This window comes from Lathyrus oleraceus, chromosome 4, assembly GCF_024323335.1.
Source record: "Lathyrus oleraceus cultivar Zhongwan6 chromosome 4, CAAS_Psat_ZW6_1.0, whole genome shotgun sequence".
Classification (NCBI taxonomy): domain Eukaryota; kingdom Viridiplantae; phylum Streptophyta; class Magnoliopsida; order Fabales; family Fabaceae; genus Lathyrus; species Lathyrus oleraceus.
The window spans coordinates 126,517,643-126,543,054 of NC_066582.1; the positions used below are offsets into that span (position 1 = coordinate 126,517,643).

A 25,412-nucleotide genomic window follows, 5' to 3' on the forward strand; every position below is an offset into this window, starting at 1 on the left:
TATAATGGGTAACGGTTTATATTTGGATAACAAAATGGATACCCAACTTTTTATTTTAGCATTTGGTTTGGTTTTTTAAAAATGGAATAATTTGGATACCAATTTGGTTATGAATAACCGATTTTTTCACACCCCTAATTAAGCCTAACTCGTATAGATTACGGGTAACAGTTAAGTACGAATAACTATAAAATTTAAAATATTATATTAATATTTATATTGTCTCACTTTAAAACCACATATTGATTTTTCTCATATCAATATACTTTAACTCTATTTTATTTAATTTTTCTTTTTTAACTACTATACACTAATATAATCAAATTAATATTCAATTATTGTGTTTTACTGCACAATTTTTTCATATTCTTTTAATTTCTCTTATGTCAAATATTTGAGTATTGTTTTACACAAATTAGACATGTACTGTATTTAAAAAATAATCATAGTATTTATAAAAATAATATATTATTTTAAGATGTATTATTTTTAACATAATATAATATTTTTATTATATTTATAATAATTATTATGAGGTTCGTATTTTAATTTTTGTATAAAAAACAATAAAAAAAGTCAATTTAGTGTCGGATAGTCCGAAACCCATATAAAATTGGGCTAGAGTAGTAATTTTTGAGACCATATTACAACATGTTTTTTTGTCCGGTCTTAAAAAGCATGATATCCGTTTAAAATTGGATAACACGATTTGACAACTCTAGATATAACCACCATCCACAACCACTTTAACCGCCATTTCAACCATCATAAACCACCACTATAACCACCTATGATTATCATTACTAGAAACTACCACTTTGACCACCATCAACTACCACATTGACCACCCTTATCACCACCACTATAACCATCTATGATTATCATTACCACGAACCACCACTATTACCACCATCAATTACCATATTGACCATTATTGATCACCTTTCCACCCACCTTCGAACATCAATTTAAATACCCATTATCATCAATGACTACCGATATAACCACCTATGATTAGTAATTTGACTATTAGTCACCACCACCGACTACCTCTACAATCACCACCAAATAACCATAAACCATATTTTTAAAAACCATTGATCATGATCACTAATTATATATATATATATATATATATATATATATATATATATTATAATATATATATATATATATATATATATATATATATATATATATAAATTACCACTCTTACAAGCATCCGCCAACAACCACCATTTTTGTCACTATTGTTATTAAATAAATAATTTTGAGCAAAGGTTGATTTATCACAAGTATTAATTTTTATGTTTAGTTTTTTTATTATAATTAAAATAAATTTAATTAAACACAAACAATTAATACAAGACGATCACAAGGATACAATCCCAACAATAAACAAAATCAAAATAGCCAAAAAAAAAACTCCTAAACTAGAACATCCTAAACATAACAATATGCTTTCTCATCTTAGGATAAGTTAACCCTCTATACACTATAATATCTATAACATTGTTCCTATATTTGTAATATTTACTTTGCATCCATAACTTGTCTCATTTCTATATCTCCAAACATCATAAACTGTTTGAGTTATTACAACTTTGAGCAAGATAGTTTTCCACCCTTTTCCTTTACAATTTCTAGTGTTCCACTTTAATTCTTCATGCTCACTCTTTAGGGATATGTTATAGATCAAAATTGATTTTTTACTATTGAAAAATTTATAATTAGGAATTAAATTAAATTTAATTAAAAAAAAATTAAAACTCAAAACATAAATTAATTTAAAATTTTAAAAAATTATAAAACAAAAATAGAAAAATCCTATAAAAAGAACCTTATAGAAGAAAAAAAAAACTGATGTCTTGGAAAAGGGCGTTGTTAGCAATCCCTCTAAATTAATAGAAAGAAAATAGTGCCGCACTGTAAAATTACCACGGGCCTCACATCTTAAAAGAAGACGGTCCATTGATAAAATTATCATCTCTTTCCTATATATAAGCATCTTCTATGTATCACGTACCATTCGGAACTAGGGTTTTTCCAAGCCGCTGCAGTCTCCATTCTCCTCATTCCCATTATTTTCCTACCAGTTTTCACTACTGTTATTGAATTTGAAGTTAACAGTGACGAACCATCCTGTTATATCACCACCCATATTTGACTCCTTTCTTATTCATCTAATTATTTTCAAATTACGTTTTGTTTTTTCAATTGGCCGATGATTAAATAATTAATCAATAGACAAACATATGTCTGAATTAATTCATGTCGAAAACCTAATCTTCTCTTATTGATCTAACTATTTTTTTTTCAATATATAAATGATTCATAAAATGGTTTCTACTGTTTTAGTTTTTTTGGTGGAGAGTCACGTGATGATGAATAGCATAGTTCAAATGATGTATTCATGATTATACAATTTATTAGTCTTTCGCTCCTATCTGATGACTCCTTCGTACTAATCTCTCTGTTCCTTTTTATGTGTCACTTTCTTGATAAATTTATGTTACTTTTTAATTGTCACTTGTAGAATTCAAGTTAGTATTAAATGCACTTTTGTCAAAATTACCCCTATGTAATTATTACAGAGAGAGAAAAAGTAAAATAAATGTAGAATATAATTAAGGGTATTATAGGTAAAATGAGAATTATTGTTTAAAAAGTAACAATAATAATTAACTTTCTTGATATGTGTAAATAGTCAAAATGTGACACTTAAAAAGTAACGGAGGAAATATTATATATATTTATTGTTTTGAATTATTGTTCAATGATGACAAATCCAAAGGCTTGTTTCTCAAAACATTCGCAGTGGCCGCCTAAGAGCTTTCGCCTTCGCCAGGCTTGAGAGCTTATGCTGCATCTATCCTTCCTTGGATGTCTGAGACTACTTTAAAATGCACTTTTCTTCTCATAAAACCAACACACTTTCTTTATTTCAATTCTGATCTTCTTCCTTTCACTTCCAAATTATGTCATGTGTATATTTATTTGAAGGTGAATTTTTATTTATCTAACACAATTTGAGTATTATTATCCTTAGATTAGATAAAATTAAACATTATTGTGTGGTTAGTTGAAGTTATTTTTGAGTGGAACAATGATTCTATTTTTTTGAGATTGATTCCTAATTCTTTTAAAATTTTAAAAATAAATCATCCTTGATCTAAAGCTAGATTTCTAGTGTATCTTTCATGGATTAGAATTGACTTGTAATTCTTGCATAATTTCACAAGTTCATCATCTTTGATCCCAAGTTAGATTTTTGTTGAAACTGCCTTGACATGATGACAATATTCAACATCATATTTATCAACAACATACGATTAATTAACAATTCACCACCACAAGACATCATCAAACAATTCATAAAAATAAAAAAATAGCCCAATAGTAGCTGAACAATTCATAAAAATTAAAAAATAAAAATTTGCAACTCATTACAGAAAAATAGCCCAATAGTGTAACATTACACCTTGGGCATCATATGCCCGCCATCCATGTCCAAAGCCAACCTGTCAAAACTAACTAATTGTGATGGATTAATATATTCAAAATACATTTGCATAACCTGTATAGCATGTATTTTGTATAATATTTGAAATGTTGATCAAAATAAATTTTCAGATTTATAAATAGATTAGATGAATTGTTTTTCAATACATGAAATTAGTATACTAAAAACTTCAATATTGTTGCCTTGAAAGCCCATTCCAAACCACGTACCACCGCTCTTTCCACTATCAACATCAACCGTTTTCCTCTGTCAATGCCTTCCACACCTATATTCCCCTTCCTTCCATTAACCACTGTGGTTTACAACTCGACCAAATGCCGGTGAGCACTTCAAAACCACTTTCCTTCAAGTTGTAAATTTACACCGACCATAGCTCATCGCCACAACAACTCTACAACCTACAAACTTAATAGAGTTTGTCCAGCCACCACCAAGTTGCTCCGACGACATCTCACAACCACAATTGGAAACCAACCGTTGTTTATGAAACTAATACATTTTCATTTTAATACATATTGGACATTTTCAATTCATTAAGTTTGGTATTTGCACAATTTTTATTCATTTGACAATGATCACATTATGTGTAGCAAGGTAAGGGGATGATTTCATCTGGCTAGGTGCAATTTCTTTATTTGGTTGTTGTTATATTTCGATGTTATACACGTGTTTTATGGTTAGCATGGTGACAATCCATTTTTTGTGCTCCTACCAATTCACGTTTCGATTTGTAAATTTTGTTTCCTTTTTTTTTGTGCCTTTAGATTTTATTTACCATTCTATTTGTCACTAATCATACAATGATCCAATGTCGTAATGTTTAAATCTAACTTGAACTCTATTTTCGGTAGCCTTGCACGTCTTTGTGTTATGTGACATTGATTCATATCATCGCATCATGATCTTGATTCGTGCACATTTCACTTTTGCTTTACTTCTTTCGATTCAATTACAATAAACGTGTGTTGTGCATATGTTGTGTGCGCTACTATCTCCTATCTTTTGACTTGCTATTGGGTCTTCTTACAATGAGATCTTTTTGTTCACATACACTTGCTTGATGCATTTGCTTTTAATTGATTTATCATATCCCCATTCGATAAAATATACCCCCATTTTCATGATGTGTAATAATTGTATCGCCTTATTTTTATTGTTTGGTTGTTTAGTTAGTTTCTAACACGACTAAAACCAACCCTTTTCAAAAGAAGAACAAATAATAAAAACTTGACCCAATGTCGAGTCATTTTATCAAATCACACCATCAATTCAATCATTTTCATAGTCCATTCGCAACCAATAAAAAGTTTGATCCAACATCAAGTTTCTTTTCTCAAGCAAATCAAAAACACTTAATCACTATTAACAATTTTCAATAAATCAAATGAAAGGAACAATGTGTAGTCCATGAGCTCACGAGAGTTGGATTTTAAGATGTAGTTCTTTCCAATCCAAACACTCATCATCCTCAAATCAATTCCACAATGCTTAATAAACCTTGACTAGCATCGGGTGCGTTTTCTGAATCAAAACATCAAAACATCTAAAGATATCAAAACTCTTTCACAAATAAGATGAAAAAGGAACATGGTGTAGTCCATGAGCTCCCGAGAGTTGGGAAACGAGATGTAGTTCTCGTCCGTCCGAGATCTCATCATCACCCAAAATACATCAAATCAATCAAACTCTTTTTCTCGTCGCTGCACGAGTGATCCTTAAACCCTTTTTACAAACAAAATGCATTTTCTCTCAAGACGACGCAAAAATAATTTTCCGTCCACTTGAACGTGTGAGTAAGCTAGCGAAGTTGCCCGCGAATGTAGATTTGTAAATCCATTCGGTCATGATAAAACTTTTCCCTTCTCCATTTATTTTGGGTAGCAATGTTCGCGATATTATGTGTTTATCAGATTAACTAACCGCGAGCGTACATTTTATCGCATAGTTTTAAAAGATATCGATCCCACAAAGACCAATAGTCAAATCTATCGTTTCTTATTGTTACAGTGTTTATCTAAGGTGATTAAGATTAGAGTGGAAAATAAACTTTAATGAATTCAGGCAAGAAATACTAGAACGTGGTTTACATCAATTAAGAGTACTCTTGATTGTTTCTAATAGGATTATAGTAGGGGGCAATATTTTCTACTTGAAAAGAATTCAATTAAACAGGAACTATCGCTTTCGCGTATTCAGAATCACATTTTACTCCTTAATTTATACCATCCATCGTCATATATGATTAACACTTATTGCGTCAAAGTAGTAAGTCCCATTTTAAGGAATTAGACTATTTAATCACTTGAAATGTGATTTTGATTGGCAAGTTTAAATAAAAAGGGTCCCCATCTTTCGCTCAGGTGACAAAGTCCTAAACCTATAGGCGCGCGCATTTACAAATAGTTTTAAAACCACATTCTAGAAATATTAAACCCCCTAGATAATTAATAAAGTGCTTTTGCGGTATTTACTAACAAAAAATAAACCAATTTTAATCTTTAGTGTCATACGGCTTTCGATCTTACCTGACGTTATCACAATCCTATAATCGTAGTAACAAATTAGATTAAGTTCGAAAAAATTGCGTTAAAACCAAAACAACCCACAATTGTAATCCTAAAGAAATAACGGACAGAGTACCGTCAATTGACGATCTTCACATTCTAGTACGAACAAATTAGCTAGACATGATTACGGTAAATAAAAACGCATTTGGTTTGGACTCAGAATTAAACATAACGACAAATTTAAATAAAGTGGTTTAAAGGCAAAGGCGAGGAAATTAAATTAGGGGAAATAAAATGCGAGGAAAGTAAAGCGAGGAAACTAAATAGACAAGGAAATTAAAGCGTAAATAAAGTTGAATAAAATAAGAAGCTGCTCCAATCAGAGACTTGAATCTGGTACAATGTGAATGCGAGTAGATAGAAATAAACTTCGACGAGATATAAATGCGGGAAGATAAATATCCTAAAAATAAAGGTGCTCCAAACTTGATACAGGAACAAAATGCGATAACCCTTTGATGTAAGGAGTTAAAGCTCTAATGATACTAAATTTATGGCTTACGTTTGTGCTAAGCTTGGATACATTCTAAAGAAAAATAAAATCACTATTTATAATGATCCTAAGCCCTAAAATTTCATGTGAAACTTTTTCAATTCGTGGGAGGAAAAATAGGGAAACATGGGAAGAGTGGAAGATCAAGCAAGACCCTTTTTCAACTACAGCACAAAAACAAAGGATGGCGAATGCCATCCCCTGCATGGTGAATGCCATCTTCGCAACATGGGCGTGATCGAATCTTTTGATCGTTGAAGCATGAGACACGTCATCCTCCTGGCGGGTACCTCCACAGGGAACGCTATGCAGGTCGCCTTGAGTGCAAATTTCCATTTTTCTTTGTTTTGCATCCGAATTGCTTAATTTCTTTGCACATGGCTCCTATATGGTCAAATACATGAAATACAGACAAAGTAGCCACATAACACTGGAAATAGAGGTAAAATGATAATAAATCATGTATGAAACGAGTCAAAATAATGGTATAATCTGGTGTTATCAAGCAAACAATGTTTTTTCGTGGATTGACACAAAGTAGCTTTCGCTAAAATCGACCAATAAAGAAGCATTTTCTACCCCAAACTAAGTAGCAATGAGTTCTCCATCGCACCTAGAGATACGTAAGAGCGAGATTCAAAGTACCGTCAAACACCCTAATAAAAATAAACCTTTTAGTTCTATCTTTTTCCTTTTAATAATTTGAGAAGCCTACCATTTCAAAGCTAACACTAATGCACACAACTAATCAAATGGTTCTCGTTAAGTACAATGGATGTTAGGGGTATTAATATATTCCCCGTGCGTATTCGAATCCTGAACCTTGATTTGGTTGGGGGTCCCTGAGATGTAGTTCTCGTAAGGATCGACACGAGAATCTCACTTAGAGTAGATCCTTTGAAAATGTTGTCGCCCAACATGTAGTTTCCGTAAGCTTTGATGTTTTTGCAAGGATCCGTGACTCTAAGCTCTCTCTCTCTCTCTCTCTCTCTCTCTCTCTCTCTCTCTCTTGGTTCGTCAGGCGAGGCCATTTTTCTTTTGCTCTCGCTCTTGGTTTGTCGGGTGAAGCAGAGTAATCTGATCTCGCTTTTGGCTTGCATTGTTTCACCGTACGAACTTTGCGAATTCAGTAAAATCAGTTTCATTTTTTTTACCATTTTCAAATTTTGGGATGAGTGTGTGAGGGACCACCCATAGCCTTAGCTTATATTTTGTCGTCACTTTCATTTGCCCCTTTCCACCAAACTCTAGCCTTAAAATAACTCTTTCATTATCTCTTGAAGAATCAAGCAAAACCAGCCATCACTTTGTTTTCTTTGTTCTCTCACCAAGATAGGTATGTAAATTCTGATCTTCCTTCTTAGATGAGCGTTTGAATGGATGAATTTTTCTCTCTCTTTGGGTTTTCTCACTGGGTGTAGCAGAATCGTGCCCTCATTCTTAGTTCGCAGGGCGAGCAAGGCGAATTCCAAATTTTTTGTTGGTTTTGTTTCTACATATGAAACCTAATGTTGCCCATGTGATTTACTTATGCTTCTAACAAGTAAGGTTGCTCTTCCTAACTCATGCTAATTGACATAAGGGCATGTCATTTTCTCGGGAGGAGGCAGTGGGTCATGAAGAGGAAGGTGATGGTGAATCAAGTTCTGATGATGAGGAGTGATGATTAGAGTAGGTGACAATGACGTAAAGCTTCCTATTACAAAGTGAAGATTTTTAAAAGCTTTTAGATCATTATTTATTATTATGTTTATGCTTTTATTTCAGTTGTATTATGTTTATGCTTTTATTTCAGTTGTAAGTTCAAAATTTTTATGGGGATGTGTATTACTACTTTTGACTCTTTTGGGAGTTCTTTTTGTTGGTGTTTATACCGTAAACTTTGGCTGTTAAGTTAATTAAATTGTTGTTTAAGTTTCAAGTAGGTTGTTTTATCAAAGAATTTTTTATATTTGTCTTCAAGAGTGGTTTTCTAACCTGTTTAAAGAAGCAAAGGAAGATGGTTATCCCTTTGTAGAATGTTAGCATGAATTTGAACTTTGTGCTTTATGCAAAATTATTTCATGCATTATTATGCAAAAAATTGTTTTAAATGCTTGAATCACTTAGGTATAAACTAGAAAATATGAGAAAACTTCCCATTGTTCACTAAGTTTCTAAGGATGACTGATGATTCTTGTTTTAACTCGGTCAATTCATGTTAAATCTTACATTTGTTGTGAAATTGTGAAAGCATGGAAAAAATTAAAGCAAATTTTTATTTTGAGAAATACCACCAAACCAAAAATGACTTCAATTCACCTTCTAAGGGTGAGTATTTGTCAAACCCCTTTAAGCCATAAAAGTCTTGAATGAATCAATTGGAAAATTTAACGAAATTGGTTCATTACAAATTTATTTTTTGCAAACACATAATCTAGTTTTGTTTAAAACTAAAAAATGAATAACATGTTCTTGAAAATAGAAAAGAAATAAATTTTTAAAGTTGGGGAGAATTGTTTTTGAATAATAAAAAAAAAGGTGTAACAAGAAGGACCATTGGTTATCAAAAGAGATTGAGGTATGAAAAGGAAAATGAAAAAAAAAAGAACAAGAATAGATTATATATCAACTTGAAATGTTCTTCATAGTTTTAAACCATTGTTGTTTCAAAAACCTCAAAAATTATCCTTTGTTATGAAACCCGACCAAGTTACAAACATGAAAAGCCCTTAGTGATCTATGCTTCCATGATTTCCTAGTGATTGTTCAGATGAAATGCATGAATTGATCAGGATGTTAGCAAGGTTATCATATGAGAGTATTTTTCCCGTGTGAATAATTACATAAAATTCTTCATCCATTTTATAAAGATGAGAGTAAGGGTGATTCACGTATGAAGATGTAATTGATTTAGAATGTATAACATGATATTTGTGTTTAGAACTCGGTTCTTAATCATGATTTTATTCTAGAAAGTGTTTGAGCATTACTTGTATGCGTGCATCTGTTAAATTTGAACCATACAATTTTCTCTTGTTGAATTTGAAGCTTGAACAAATATTCTTGTTTTATGAAAGAGTTAACATTTTCTTAAGGACAAACAAAGATTAAAGTCAGGGAGAGTTTGATAAATTCCAATTATGACTATAATTCCACATGAAAACTTAGCACTTTTAGGCTTCATTTCACGTTTTCGATCATTGAATTCCCCAAGTTTTGATAGAATGTAACCTTGTTTGTATTTACTTGTGGTGTCTTTGATATGTGTGTTAGTATGCAAAAAAAAGTGTTGTAAGAAACCAAAGATGAAGGCACAAAACAAAGAAAAAGACACAAGACAGAGAAGTGGAAATTCAGCATGCTCACTCAGCGAGCAAGTAGCGAATGGGGAGCGAACTCGCCCAGAAAAACCAGGGTGAGGCAAAACAGAAGGATTCCAAGAGAAAAAGTTGGCATGGTCGCCTGGCAAATTTTGTTTGGTGTAATCTCGCTAGGAGAGACTTTGGTCACCGGGTGAGACAAGATATTTTCTCCCGTGCAGTTTGATTCTTTTGCTGACAAAAGTGTGTTTGAAAAAGGTAGATTCACCGGAAGATATCAAAATTTCACCAACTCTATAAATAGGAACTAAATCATATTTTTTTGTCTCTCTCTCTCTTGATCTTTTATGCCCTTGAAACTAATTGTAAGAGAAAAAAAATCAGAATCATTTAATCGGAGCTGAATACGTAACCTTTGTCGATTGTTCAACTTGGATGCTTATTCATATCTTTTCATTTATTATGGATCAGACTACCATGGTGATGGGTATATAAACCCCTTTGTGTCCGGATTAGATGTAATTAGCTAACCTTATATGTATTTCTTTTGATCATTGTTTTGTGAATATATTATGAATCAATATTGATGTTATATTTGTTTACATGTTAAACCTATGAGTTTGAATGAATATTGAGAAATATTTTCCAAGTCTTGACCTAATATCTTCATCTATCAAAAACCGAAGTCTAGAGATGGATTTAGGATTTGATATTCACATATATCAAGTCTTAAACATCATTGTATTATTTAATAGGTAGAGAGATCATCAATTAAACAATACGGTGAAATCTTGCGTCATTATTTAGACATAAACAATGTTGATGAGTGATATGTGATACATATTGATTGGTAACGATGTTCACATACTAGATTAATGGAATACATATGAAATAGGTTAATGAAATCTAATCCTGACATGTTTCTTTAAACGTTAATTTTCAAATCATTTACCATTGTTACAATTTTTAGTGATTTTTTCTTTACACAATCGAAAAACCTTTTAAACCATTCCTTAAAACATTATTAATTGTGGGACGACAGTGATATCGCACTAATCCATGTGGAGTCAATATAAAATACTCACCCTAACAAAAGTGTTTCAACAAAATGGTGCAGTTGTTGGGGATCGACATTTAGATATTGCAAGCATAACAATAATTTGTATTGTTTTAAGTCATTTTGTACTGTTATAAACTATTCTATTTATTATTCCCCGTGTTTGTTGTTTGGGTAGTATTTCAGAACTTTGTTTATGCGAGAAAGTTTGTTTACCTGAAGATCAACTTCTTTTTGATCCTCAGATCGAAAGAACGGCTCGGAAACTCAATAGTAAAACCATAAAAAGAAAGCAACTAGCCGAGCAAAGAAACCAACATGAAGGAAATTCTACTTATACTCCTTCAACAACTCTTATTGTTGAAGAAACCATGGCTAAACCAAAAGTTATAAGAAGGCCTTGTGTCAATAGCCCAAGGAGAAATGCTCATATTGTCAGACCTGCTCAAAATGCAAGAAATCCAGAAATGAAGACCAGATTGCTACAAATCTTGTATGGAAATCCTTTTATCGAGCTTGATTATAAAGATTCATATACTCACCTTACCAAGTTCTATGAGATTGCTGGTACACTTGAAGATCTTGAAGCAGAAGAAGAACCGATGTTCATGAGATTATTTCCTCATTCATTGACTGGGAAAGCAAAAGAATGGAACCTAGGTCAACTTACTCAAACTATCACAAATTGGAATGTGCTTGAGGAAACGTTTCTTGATAGGTTCTTTCCACGCAACAAATTTATGGAGGCCAAAAAAATAATAGTTGTTTTTTCTCAAGGTGCAAGTGAATCCCTTTGTGAAGCGTGGGAGCGATACAAGTCAATGTTAAAAAGATGTCCTAACCATGGTTTTGATGATCTTACTCAAATTCATATCTTCCACAATGGACTTCAACCATAACCAAAACTTCTTTTAGATACAACTGCAGGTGGTTCTTTAATGTCTAAGAGTGCAGAAGATGCAATAGCTATTATTGATCGAATGACACTCAATGATCACCAAGTTCAACACAATAGAGGACCTCTACAAAAGAAAGTTGGAATCATAGAATTGAGAACAAATGATGCAATTTTGGCACAAAACAAATTGTTATCTCAACAAGTGGAGGAACTTACAAAGCAAATGTTAAAGCTTCTGCAACAACTCAAGGAGATACAAGAAGTACCGAATAAACATCAACAAGTATCATACTATGAACTTTGCAATGGAGATCATCCCACCAAATATTGTCCTCCGATAAATGAGGAGGTAAGTTACATGGAAAATCAAAATCTATATTGAATTATATATTAAACTTATTGGAGGAATTTATTATTGTTGAGAATTATATATTAAACTTATTGGTTTTCCGCAGCTTATTTCTAAAAGTTTTAATTGTGGTTCTTTTATGCTATGGTGAAGCATGTGTGGCACTATTTGTTGATTTATATTGAATTAATTAATTAAACTTCAAATCGGGGAAATAAGGTATTATAGTAGTCGATAGTGATGATTAATGGTTATTTACGGTGATCTAATGGTGATTACAGTGGTGATTAGTAGTGGTGATTGGTAGTCATATTGATGATCAAAAACAGATGAAATGGTGATTAATAATGGTCATTGTGGTAGTTGACAATGCTTAAAGTAGTGGTTAACAATGGTCAAAATGGTGTTTCATGGTGGTACTGATCATAGGTGTTTAGAGTGATGGTTTAGGATAGCCAGAATGATGGTTAAAGTATTATTTGATGGTGGTGATTGATGGTCAGATTAATGATCGGAGGTGGGTAAAATGGTGATCAGAATTGGTTAAAGTGATGGTCAGCGTGGTTGTTGATGGTTATTAGAGTGGTGGTTGATGGTTTTTATAATGGTGCTTGAAGTTGACATGAGTGGTGGTTGACATTGGTCAAAATGGTGGTCATAATTGCAGTTAGAGGTGGTCAAATTGAAGACCATACGTGAATAAATTGGTAATCATATGTGATCATATGGTGACCTTTTTGTATTGATATGATATATATTTTTTTGTAAAATGTTAACGCTACTACGTGCCAAAGGTTGAGTTCAAACTCAAAAACTCTAGTTAACCTGAAAGTGATCCCTCAGTCCTTACTATCTCATCCAAGTACGCTTGAGTAATGATATGAATGGTTTGAATTAAGATATGTTTATCATGAGTATTTATTTTTATGCTTATGCTTGAAACTAATTTTAATTGTTAAAAATTTCATAACTCCATACTAAAAATAATTTTAATCTTTTAAATCTATAGTCCAATTCCTCCCAATTTCTATATACTCGTTCAACAACCTTAGTTCTTGCTATCCACACCTTCCTCTATGAGGGAGTATAATTATATCGTATAAAGATATGTGAGATTATTGTACTCACCTTCAATGACAGATCTTTGCTAATGACAAATAATATTTCATCGCATATTATCTAAGAGCTTAATTTACGATGATACTGCATCAAATTGGTGAAAATGCAAGTGTGACGTGGATCCATAGAACCTATCTCCCAAGAATCAATCACTATAAAAATTTGCGTGAATTGTGGCGGTTTTATTATGGTGTTTAGTAAAAACCGACACTATTCATGGTTGATTACAACGGTTGTTAGTAATGAAATGTCGGTTTCAATCGCCATTATTTACTTAATTATTTATAAGATTTCACGTAAGTAACCCACACTTTTATTTCACGCTTACCTTTCTTTTTTTATTTTTCTTTTAATATTCATTTTCACTCACAATGAAAAAATTTAACCAATATTAATTAATTTTTTCTTACTTATTACTATGAGATAAAAAAGTAAAAGAAAATCCTTAAATCAAAGGAGACAAAAACAAGCACTGACAACAATTCTTCTCGACCCTCTCTTAAAACCTTATGCCTTGTTTATGTTCTCATCCCTCTCAAACTTGATTGACAACATTTTTTCTCACATCTGACGCTCTTCCCAAATCCGTCTGGTCGTTGGTTCCTCTCATTCTTCTCAAATTGAACTTGTGTTGGTTCCTATGAGTCTTCGCGTGAATCATATGACGTTTTTCTATCTGCTATTGTCTTTTGTTAGAAGCACTATAATGTCAGTTACCACGTATCTTCTATCCCTCTAGCGATTGTGAAGTAAGGTATTGTATATCGTTCATTTCTTCAACCATGCTTTCCTTTTTTTGATTTAGGATTCTTAAAATTTAGATTTTTGAATATTCCAAGTTAAATAAAGAAACATATTCATTAAGGTTGTGATTAATATCCTAAATAAGTTTTATGTTACATCCAAGTTGTGTTGCTATGAAGCAACTTAAGAGAGATGGTTTTCTAGAAAGTTAAGATTTTCTCCCTCTCTACTTTGTTTAGAAATTAGGTTCCGAAAGCTAGGGACTTGATTTAAAATTGACATCAAGATCATAAATTTCAGGTACAAATCTAACCCTAGAAATATTCCTTTTGTTAATTTGATGTATCTCAAATTTATATTGTTAGCTCCAATCAGTTTTTCTAACTACCCATTTGAAATTGTTGGTTGGAACATTGTTGAGGTTTGTAAAGTCTCTTTTACTTAAGAAAAACTTTAATGGGTAGGTTTATCTCTATGTTATTATTTATTGTTGAATCCTTGTAACGGATGGTAATCACTTATTATTGTCACTTTCCTAAGAAATTGAGATTTCTTTGTGTGTGTTAGTGTTGGAGAATGAACACAATATTCTTCGAGATACTATATTTTTGTTTGATTTATTGGATATGATGATTGTTATGTTGGTGTTGTACTTTTTTATTTTATTGAAGTGGTTTCCTGTTTTCATTTTCTTAATGGGAATTTCCCCTTCATAAGCCATTGTGATAGCAAGTTGTGTAATTGCAATATTTTGTTGGAACTCAATAACTATGTGTCGCACATTAGTATCTAATTTAGCTTCTTACGAAGTGCCTGTTATTCTGATATGAATAAAAGTCCTGATTATCATGAGTTTGCATAGTTGTCTCTACATAGTGATTTTAATTTGTTTCTTTTTGAGTTGAGTGAATTGGTTGAGTTATTATCATGTTGATGTGATTAACTGATTGTATACTGACTCTCCAATTTGTCCCAAATCTCTTTTGGCGTCGTTAGATTCAAAATATGATGCATCACCTCGTCCGAAACACATATGTGAATCAATTCTGCGGCCTTCTCCTTCATCTTTGCCTAATTGGTATCCTCCAATGTTGTTCGATTTCGTCTCATCACCACCTTCTGTAAATTTTATTGAGTCAGTAGATACTTAACCCTTCTCTGTCATAATCTGAAATTACATGTCCTGTCAAACATTATAACCTAGAATTTTGCACCATGGTTAATTGTCATCTAATAATACCCATGGTTAGAACATCAATCAAAAGTAAAAGACAATGAATATCTCTGGGACTATATAGAAGTTACAGTTCTTTTGATTTATGTAATATGAATTAAGGCTATAATGTTAGAAGCATATATATAATACTATAACCTATGAAACACCGATACTCCGAACACGACCTAGACAATGACACAACGACATCATTGATAATAACTTAAAAATAAATAAATAAATTAAACGTAATCACAAATATCAATACAGATATCTGATACCAACCTAGATACAAACACACATTTAAAAAAAATATCAATATTACATAAACTACAACTCAATTTACAATAATACTCTTGAACCATACTTGAGAAGTGACTACTCCCGCACTCCCTAATGATCTATTCACAACAAACCGCTAGGGTTCCAAAAACATTTGAAATTTTGACCTACTCTATTCTTTTTTCTCTTAATAATGAGTGACACTTAACCTATAAAATAAATATAATGTTAGACAATCCTATATGGTTTTATACACTGCTTTTAAATCTATGAGATTATAAATTTTTTTCTTTTTATATATGGCTTTTAAATCTATCAGATTTTTTCCCATACATTACTTTTAAATCTATCCGATTATAAAATTATTTTCGGGCATAATTTTAGATAGGATAATGCTAATTTGTACCTTGGAACATAAATTAAAAAATCTATAAATAGAATTTTCGTATTAAAATAAATAATAAAATCATTAATTATTCACATGTATTAAATTCACCACACAATTTCAAAGATTTTTTAAATTATAAATCTCTTAACTTGTGTCCACAAATTAGCATTATCCTAACAAATTAGCATTATCCTAACTTTTAAACCCATCACATGCAGCTTTCACTCCAGAGCATTGAACCCATAAAACATTTATTAGCATGGTCTCTGGTCCCATGTGGAAATGTGAATGTCATATAGTAGAAGGCAATAGTGTCCTTTGTTTTTGCTATGAAATAATTGTGTCCATTGTTTTTGCTATGAAATAATTGTCCTTATGATACAGTAAATTATCTTCTCAAAACTCATCACATAAACAAGACGAAAGTGGCAGGCACATATATGTGCTGGCTCAACGTGAAAAACTGTACTATGATAAAGCAAAATGGGCCATCTTATGATACTGACAGTCCTAATAAATTTTCTATTTTGGCTGAAAATGATCAAACACAAATGCTAAAGTAACACCTCAAATTGCAAATCATGTGTTTCAGTTTTTTATCGTCACTTTCTTAGCCTCATTCACAATCGCAGTGGCCGCCTAAGAGCTTTCGCCTTCGCCAGGCTCGAGAGCTTATGCTGCATCTATCCTTCCTTGGATGTCTGAGACTACTTTAAAATTCTAAATTACTTTTTTTTTAATAGTTTTTGGTTTCTATATTATAGAAATTAATGTTAGAAATACACTTTTCTACTCATAAAACCAACACACTTTCTTTATTTTAATTCTGATCTCCTTCCTTTCACTTCCATTATGTCATGTGTATATTTATTTCAAGGTGAATTTTTATTTATCTAACACAAATTGAGTATAATTATCCTTAAATTAGATAAAATTAAACATTATTGTGTGGTTAGTTGAAGTTATTTTTGAGTGGAACAATGATTCTATTTTTTTGGGATTGATTCCTAATTCTTATAAAATTTTACAAAATGGATTATCCTGATCCAAAGCTAGATAGATTTCTAGTGTAACCGTTGAAATACGGATGCTGTTATTGAAAATTGACCTTTAATTCTTGCATAATTTCACAAGTTGATCATCTTTGATGCAAAGTTAGATTTTTGTTGAAACTGCCTAGACATGGAGACAATATTTAAAAAATTATTAAATATGATAAAATTAAACATTGTCCTAAATCCAAAGCTAGATTTCATTGAAATTTGTTAAACATGGAGACAATACTTAAATTTTTTCGTATATTATTGTACAATTAGAAATATTGACTTTGGGGATTGACTTGTAATTCTTGTAAAATTTCACAAATATAAAGTTAGATTTCTATTGGAACCGTCGAGACCAGGAGAATGTCACTTCATACATCGTAATGAGGTGCTATGTTAGATCTTTGAATTTTGTTCCACCTTTATTCATCGCCTTCAATGAGATATGCAATGCAACAAAATCCAACTTGACTAGTAATTAGAGAACCTTTTTGAAATTGCAATTGATATAAAATCAAGAAATAAGCATCGAGTGGCGTTAGGATGTTTAGGTTGCGAGAAAATAAACGTAACAAAGTTGTCTTTAGTTATCATAGTCGTCACACCCTGATTATAACCTTGAATCATCGATTCAATGCATTCATCATAGTTGTTGCATCTCTACATAGCATTAACATGCATTCCATATTCTATGATGCTTAGAATATCGGTCGAAATATATTTTTGGATCTACGGACAAACCAGTTGAATCAATTGTTAAATGTGTTCCAAAACAGCAGGCGAAAAGATTTCCAAATTAAGCTTGCAGACATCAGTTTTATTAATCTACGTTTTTCGTAGTTTAACTTGATGTACTCGATTTATTTTTCGGCTATTTTTTTGTCAAAGTTTCATCCGTCTGAGCATTTTAACCAAGCATTTTCCATTTCAAAATTTGACAAAAACCTATATGTTTTCGATAAGTTTATTTCACATTGATCATTGTGGTGTATTCGTTTTAATTTTTTGGATATTTTGACGCCCGCTTTTTATTCATTTTTAATCGGTTTATTTTCGTTTTTTAGCCAAAATGATCATACCGATTATTTAGAATTAATTGTGTTTTTTGTTTGAATTTTAATTGTGTCATTATTTTTTAATTAATTTTAAAGTCATGTTCATTCAATTGATTTTATCAAAGGAAAAATAAATAAAAAATGAAAATGAAAATATCTCCTTTTACCCATTCATTAGTTGACATGTGGCCACTCACATTCAAATTTAGCTAGTCATTGAAAAAATAGGATTTTGTTTGTCATTTTTTAGTTAGTGGAGGAACCATGAGAGAAAGAAAATCCACGAATGAAAAGGATACACACATATTGCATAGGAAAAAAAAAGGGATCTTCGAGTTTTGGTTTTGGACTCAACAACTTTTTCTCTCTTCACTCTCACGACACAACCTCTTACCCACTCTTTTTTTTTCTTTCCTCACTCTCACTTTTCACTCTCTCATTCCTCATTCATCTCTTCACTCACTCTCTTATTTTTCTCTTTCTCTTTTTACTCCCTCACAAAAAATACTCCCTCTGCTACTCACCACAACAAACTTCTCCTCACCAATCCTCATAACAACACTTCCTCTTCGTTTGCCTCACTCCCATGACAACAACCTCGTGCGACCCTTCCTCCACACAAAATCGAAACTCCCAACAAAACCTCATAAAACCAACAACCTCTCACACACCCCAAACTCACTTCCACTATCTCCCTCGTCCACACCCTCCATCACCTCCGCTACTCAACTCTCCGTAACACCCACCCTTCACCATACAAACTCACATGTCCTCCCTCTAACTCAACCTCCACTACTCATGCTTCCTCTCCTTCCAACAACCAAACCCCATACTCCATTGCTCATGAAACCGCAACCACTACAACCCCAACAAAACCTCAACAAAGCCACCTCCTCACCGAGTCAGATCCGAACCACCATTTCAAATGAAACACCATTGTAAACTCCATATCCACTAACACCTTTCCATTCTCATTTGGTCTCATAAACAACTTGTAACAATCACATAGATAGCGATATTGTTTCTGAATCTTCCATGTTTGTTTTGTTGCTATTATAATGTTATTATTGAATGGAGTAAGTTGTTTTGTGATTCATGTTATTTGTTGTGCTATTATAAGTTGTATTGTTTCTGCATTTTTTTTATGGAGAAGGTGAACACGAGAAGGAAAAAGCATGCTACTGCTATTTCTTTTCTATCAATATTTATTTATTTAATTAAATTCAGCAATATATATATATATATATATATTTATATATATATATATAATATAATATATCTATATATATATATATATATATATATATATATATATATATATATATATATATATATATATATATATATATATATATATAATGCTGAATGCACATATATGACAAGAAATGGCTCTTGGTTGAGTGGTTGAGGTGTTTGTTCACTTCCCGCTAGTCAAGGGCTTAAAACCCATGTGCTATCATTTCCATATTTTTGCATGTTTTCTTCATTTTTCATTTTTAAAAGCAATGTATATTATATATTTATCCTTGTATATAATTAACAATAATAAGACATGGGGGCTTCGTTGAAGCTCCATGCCTCCCTCCCTTATGTATTGAGTTCAACACCATTGTTGCCACTCTTCTCCTTGATTTTTCTATTTTTCACCTTTTTCTTTTATGATTTTTCTCATTTTCTTTCACCATCCAAACAATATTTTCTCTCTGATTTTTTGACACATATTTCTTATTTGTGACATTGTCTTCACAATTTAATTTTGTTTATATTTTTTCCAATTATTTTTACCTGATTACGACCATTGCAAAAGCGCCCCGTGAGTGTTTTAGAAAGTCTGATACTTGTTGGATTTTTGACTTTTTCTCTAATTTCTTTTCATGGTCAAGCTTCGAACTTTGATTTATGGATTCAACACTTCCCATGTTGTTATTCCATGATTATTTTTATCAATATATTGATGGTATTTCGCCGCGTTTTTTATTCATCACATACGATATTTTGATTGTTGTCAATATGCGCAAACTGACTTTGAGCACATTACCTAGGGTTTTGTTTGCACCCTTCATTTCAATTTGCCATGCACGTCCTTGCATTATGTGACTTTGATTTGCATTCTCGCATCTCGATTTTAATCCATGCACGCTTCAATTTTATTTCTTTTGATTTAATTTTTGAATGTGTTATAAATATAACTTGTGTGCTTTCTTCACATGGCTTACTCTTGGGCCTTCTTACAATCAGATCATTCTCTTACACTTACACTTGTTCATTGTTATTTGTTGATTAAGTCTGATTTAATTATTTCATTATCATGAATCCCCATTCGACAAAATGTACCCCCTTTCCCATGACGTGTAATAGGTTTATCGCATTTATTTCTTTGTTTGCCTGAATGTTTAGCTAGCTCTAACACAAGAATAAAATCAACCCCTTTTTTCAAAAAGATCAAAAATAAAGACTCGATCCAACGTCGAGTATTTTCTCAATAACCAAATCTATCCATTTCTATCCAATCCATTTCTTTATATTCATTCCATTTCTTTCAAATCACTTCATTCAAATCTTTCGCAATCGTTCATCAAATGCTTGATCTAACGTTAAGCCATTTTCACAATAAAACTAAAAAAATACTTAATGCCTATTCAACTTTTTTTAATAAAGATGGAAACGAAATGGGGTGGATACCACAAGCTCCTAAGACTAAGATTTGAGATGGATATCTCGCCCATCTTAGCTCTCGCCATCATTCAGAACTACCAGTACGATTTCTTCAAACCCTTTCTCAATCAAATCTCAAAACATTTAAGAGATATCAAACACTTTTGTAAATAAGCTAGAGACGGAACTTGGTGGATACCACACACTCCTGAGGCTAGGATTCAAGATGGATATCTCGTCCATCCAAGTTCTCGTCATTAATCAAAACAAATTCAAACCAATCAAACTCTTTTCTAGCCACCATGCGATTGACCCTTAACCCTTTTTCTCAAACTAAAGGTATTTTGTTTCAAGACGATGGAAAACAATGTTTCGTTCGCTTGAACGTGTGAGTAAGCTTGCAAAGTTGCCCACGAATGTTGATATGTAAATTCATTCGGCCGTGATGCAAACATCCCCTTCTCCATTTGTTTTGGATAGTCCAACAATGTTTTCGTTGATTGAAACAAAGTAGCTTTTGCTAAAAATGACCAATAAATAAACATTTTCTGTAAGTTTAAGGAGTTCCTTAGGGGGGGGGGGGGTGAATGAGGCACTTAGACGATTTTCCGGATTTTTTTTTACGGTTTATTGATTTTTACTTTCTTGAGATGCTTATGTGATGAAAAGCGGTAAAGTACGGAAAGTAAAGAACACCACGATGTATAGTGGTTCCCCTCACAGATCGAGAGTACTCCATTCCTCTTTCAACACGAAAGAGAATTCACTATAATGTTAGATTCCTAGACAAGACACCTTAAGGCCTTTCTATCTAATTATAACACACCAAGAACAATCCTCTTGGATTTACAATGTTTAAAGTCCAATTGAGACTCAAATTCTCACAAAAGGACCTCTTGCATCCACACACCAGATAGCAAGGATAAAACCTTACAAACTTATTCTTAACAATCCTAAAAATAAGTTATAATCAAGAGATACAATTCTGAATTTTTGTAGAAGATGAAATAGTTGGAAATTTTAAGTATATCAATTTATCAATTGATCTTCTCCTTTGTAACACTTAATTCTCACAATAATTATACAAGTGTTCTTTGTATGGAATGAAATTATGATGCTTAAGAAAGTTTATGCAAGGTTTCACTCTTAAGAAAATTTGGAAGAACACTTGAGAAATGTTTGAAAGAATGTGAGTAATTGATTTGAAATTTTTGCAAGGAGGTGGGTTTAAAATCTGAAAAAATGATGTATATATATTGTTTAAACACCTCCTCAAATGGATGCAATTACCCAAAGGATGCCATGGTTCATGGTAAAGAAAATAGAAAAGTTTCCATGAAGAGATGCACTGATTTTTGACTCTGGTTCAATGGTAATCGATTACCTTAATATGGGTAATCGGTTACTTGCCTCCAACGTGCAAAAATATTTGAATTTTTCACAGAGTAATCGATTACCTTAAAATGGATAATCGATTACTTCATCCTAGATTTGAAAAATAGCTTAAAAAATGAAGTGTTATGATTTCTTTGATGCATAAAATTACTTCCAATGATTATGGCATGAATGAGACATGTTTTGAACACTTGTATAATCATCTAGAGGTCAAGTGTTATACCTATTCATTTGAAATACGAATCTTCATGAGTTTTATCGAGACTTGATCATTTAGTTGAAAACTTCCTTCATGAGCTTGAATCTTGATCAATCCTTTTTGTTAATCAATCTTAGCTTTGTAGAGAAGTTTGTCGTCATCAAAACATTTGAGAAGTCATGTCTTCACATTTTCTACCCAAAAATACGTAAGCCTTGAGTTCTCTTTTGCACCCAGAGATACGTAGGAGTAGGATTTGTAAATCTTGTCAGGCCCATTAATAAAAAACTAAGGTTTAATCCTGTAACACCCCAAAATTTGCCCCCCTCATTCATGCATTCATTTTTAGGTCATTTAACATTTCACATTGCATTTCATCATGTCAATCAGAATTAGATCCAAGAAGCTTGAATATCATCCAAAAAAAAACGAAAAAAAAAACAAAAAAAAAATTAAATAAATAAATAAATAAATAAAAAGAAAGACTTGGACCTCTCTCAAAAGCCCACTAAGCTACCAATATCAGGTTATAAATTCAGAGTTTCAGTGAAATAAAAGGTCATTCTATTCCTATTACCCTGGGGGAAAAAGATAGTGAGAGAAGAGCTAACAGAGTTCAAAGGCTGGACAAAACCTGGAGAGAAACCTGACAGAGAACTCAGAGCAGCCTCCAAACCCTGAAGGGAACTCAACTGCACAGAATCACCTCTACCTCACATAAACCCTAAAGATTATTTTGTAAACCTCACGGGTGCAACTCAATTTCAATCAAGCTCTCCAATCAGGTTTGCCTTTATTCCCATTACCTTTGTGCTTTGAAGTTGAATACTCTGAACGTTTGAGGTATGATGGATGAATTTCATTAGGTTTTTGCCCATGGGTTCATAATTATGTATGAATGTATAAATAATGCCTTGAATGCTTAATCGTTTAATTTCTGAAGTGTATGCCACAGGGTTTGAGGTTTCTGAAACCATACTGTTATCCATGAAAAAATGCTTATTGTGTTTCACTAACCCTTTTGTTGAGTTTTTGTGAGGGCTCACAAACTCTTGCAGGGATAGCTTGCCTGGTGTTCCACTTTATTTGTGGGATACCACCTGGAGGTTCATTCCGATTACCTGTACTGACTCACTTTCTTTGATGGTGTTAGCTTGGAAGGATCTCAGGGTTTCCTTGTTCCGTTAATTACTGTTACTTCGGATCTTTATCCGTGTGGTACTTTTACATTTTCCCATATTTTTACCGCTTTCTTAGCTAGAAGACCTCGATAGGAGGCAATGTTTTGTGTGTTTACTTTATGCAGGTTCCTTCGTCTAGGATTTCCCTTTTGCCTGAGCGTTCCTAAAACGCAAACAAATTCATTGATTTTTCTTCTCCTAAGAACACGTTAACTCCTTCTACTACAGGCGAGTAAGTCTCCAAAGGTCGAGCATCCAGTAGATTGCGTAGTAACGTCGTTCGTCCAAAACCCAATCCATAACCCCGTAGTTAGCCGAACTACGACTTGCTCTGATTCTCATTCCAGATGAGATACGTAGGCATAAGACGCGATGTCTTAGCGAGCACAATTACCCTTAACCCCTAGGTAGCCGAGCTACGAAGACTCTGATTCTCATATTCAGATGAGATATGTATGCAGTGGATGCGACATCCGTGCGAGTCATTTTCTTTTGACCCCCTTTTTTAGTAAATAACACATTAGATAAACCCACACCCTTTAGATAAGAACTACAAAAGTGGATCCCGTAGAGTACTACGGATGTGTAGGGGTGCTAATACCTTCCTTTCGCATAATCGACTCCCGAACCCAAGATTTGGTTGCGAGACCCCGTCTTGTCCTTTCCTTTTTCCAGGTTTACTTCGAGCGTTTCCTTTCCCTCCTTTGGGATAAATAACACACGATGGCGACTCTCTTGTCTTTCTTCGCCGGTTGTTTTTTTTCGCATTCCATTTTTCAGGTTGCGACAGCTGGCGACTCTGCTGGGGAAAACGATTTCCCTAAGCGAGTCCCTCCTAGCTTTTGTAGGTTGTTTGTTTATTGGGTGTTTATTCTTTTGTACAGTTATTTATCTTTCAGCATTTACCTGCTTTATTGCATTGTGTACATATGACTGCCGTATCTGCTGGTTCTGTTTGTGAGATGAGTTCTATACCCGAACTCGAGTGCAATTAAGATAGGAGAATGACATAGTCTTGTTGACTTGTGTGGAGTTATTCCTTAGCAAGTTGACTTGCAAGCCCATTCACTTGGTGGAGGTCATGTTGAGATCAATAATGTCACACAAGTAAGTTGTGGTTAGACATTACTTTTTCCAATATAGACCTTAGAAGCCAAGGACCTTAGTTTACCAAACCCATCTTGGCCTATTTGTAGGATGTAGTGCGAAATTCGTTCAAGTGTAAGATTTGATACGATTGTTACGCGATACTACACTCATAAGAGTCTCTCTTGAGAATATTTTTGGAATACGAGTAGTCGTTCCTCCGATAATATCCGAAAGATGAGATTATGACTATGGGATGTGAGAGAATTCTTTACCTTGAATTAATTTTTAATGATAGCAAATTGTGTGATCATCATCCAAATGTTGGTTGTGCATTGCATTACATGATACATGTGTGTTTATTATGTTTTTCATCCCACTATATTGTTGCATAACTGTACATATAAACCTACATTGATATTTCCCTTTAAATATCAATTAAAATGCATTTTATGTCAGTAAGCATCGATACATAAAGCCTCTGCATCGATACATGCAGCATGAAATAAATCACAAAACCTTTCTGTTCAGTATGCATCGATGCATACGAGCCATGCATCAATACATGGAAGACAAAATACTCTATGCATCGATACACACGACTTTTGCATCGATACATGACAAATTGAAACAGCCCGTGTATCAATACATACGCACCAGGCATCGATACATACTAGTGTAATAAGCACTTGCATCGATACACACGACTTTTGCATCGATACATGAATAATAAATTTCACCAAAATTTACATTACTTACAGTATGCATCGATGCACACTATCATGTATCAATACATAAAGCTGTTTTGTGGTATAACAGCAACTGTTTTTGCAGCATATAAAAGACAGGTTACAACAGCAGTG

The 25,412-nt window shown here is 32.8% G+C and overlaps 4 non-coding genes across 4 annotated transcripts; 3 read left to right on the forward strand and 1 right to left on the reverse strand.

Annotated features, from left to right (window-relative positions):
* The first annotated feature begins 2,369 nt into the window (after positions 1 to 2,369).
* LOC127077604 (small nucleolar RNA snR60/Z15/Z230/Z193/J17) lies at positions 2,370 to 2,459 on the forward strand. Its single transcript, XR_007787395.1, has one exon. It is a non-coding gene; the product is annotated as a small nucleolar RNA snR60/Z15/Z230/Z193/J17 (small nucleolar RNA).
* Positions 2,460 to 2,771: 312 nt separating this feature from the next.
* LOC127077084 (small nucleolar RNA SNORD14) lies at positions 2,772 to 2,895 on the forward strand. Its single transcript, XR_007787069.1, has one exon. It is a non-coding gene; the product is annotated as a small nucleolar RNA SNORD14 (small nucleolar RNA).
* Positions 2,896 to 11,686: 8,791 nt separating this feature from the next.
* On the reverse strand, positions 11,687 to 11,792 carry LOC127077916 (small nucleolar RNA R71). Its single transcript, XR_007787678.1, has one exon. It is a non-coding gene; the product is annotated as a small nucleolar RNA R71 (small nucleolar RNA).
* A 4,733-nt stretch (positions 11,793 to 16,525) lies between these two features.
* Positions 16,526 to 16,644, forward strand: LOC127077096 (small nucleolar RNA SNORD14). The gene has a single exon (XR_007787080.1). It is a non-coding gene; the product is annotated as a small nucleolar RNA SNORD14 (small nucleolar RNA).
* Positions 16,645 to 25,412: the final 8,768 nt, after the last annotated feature.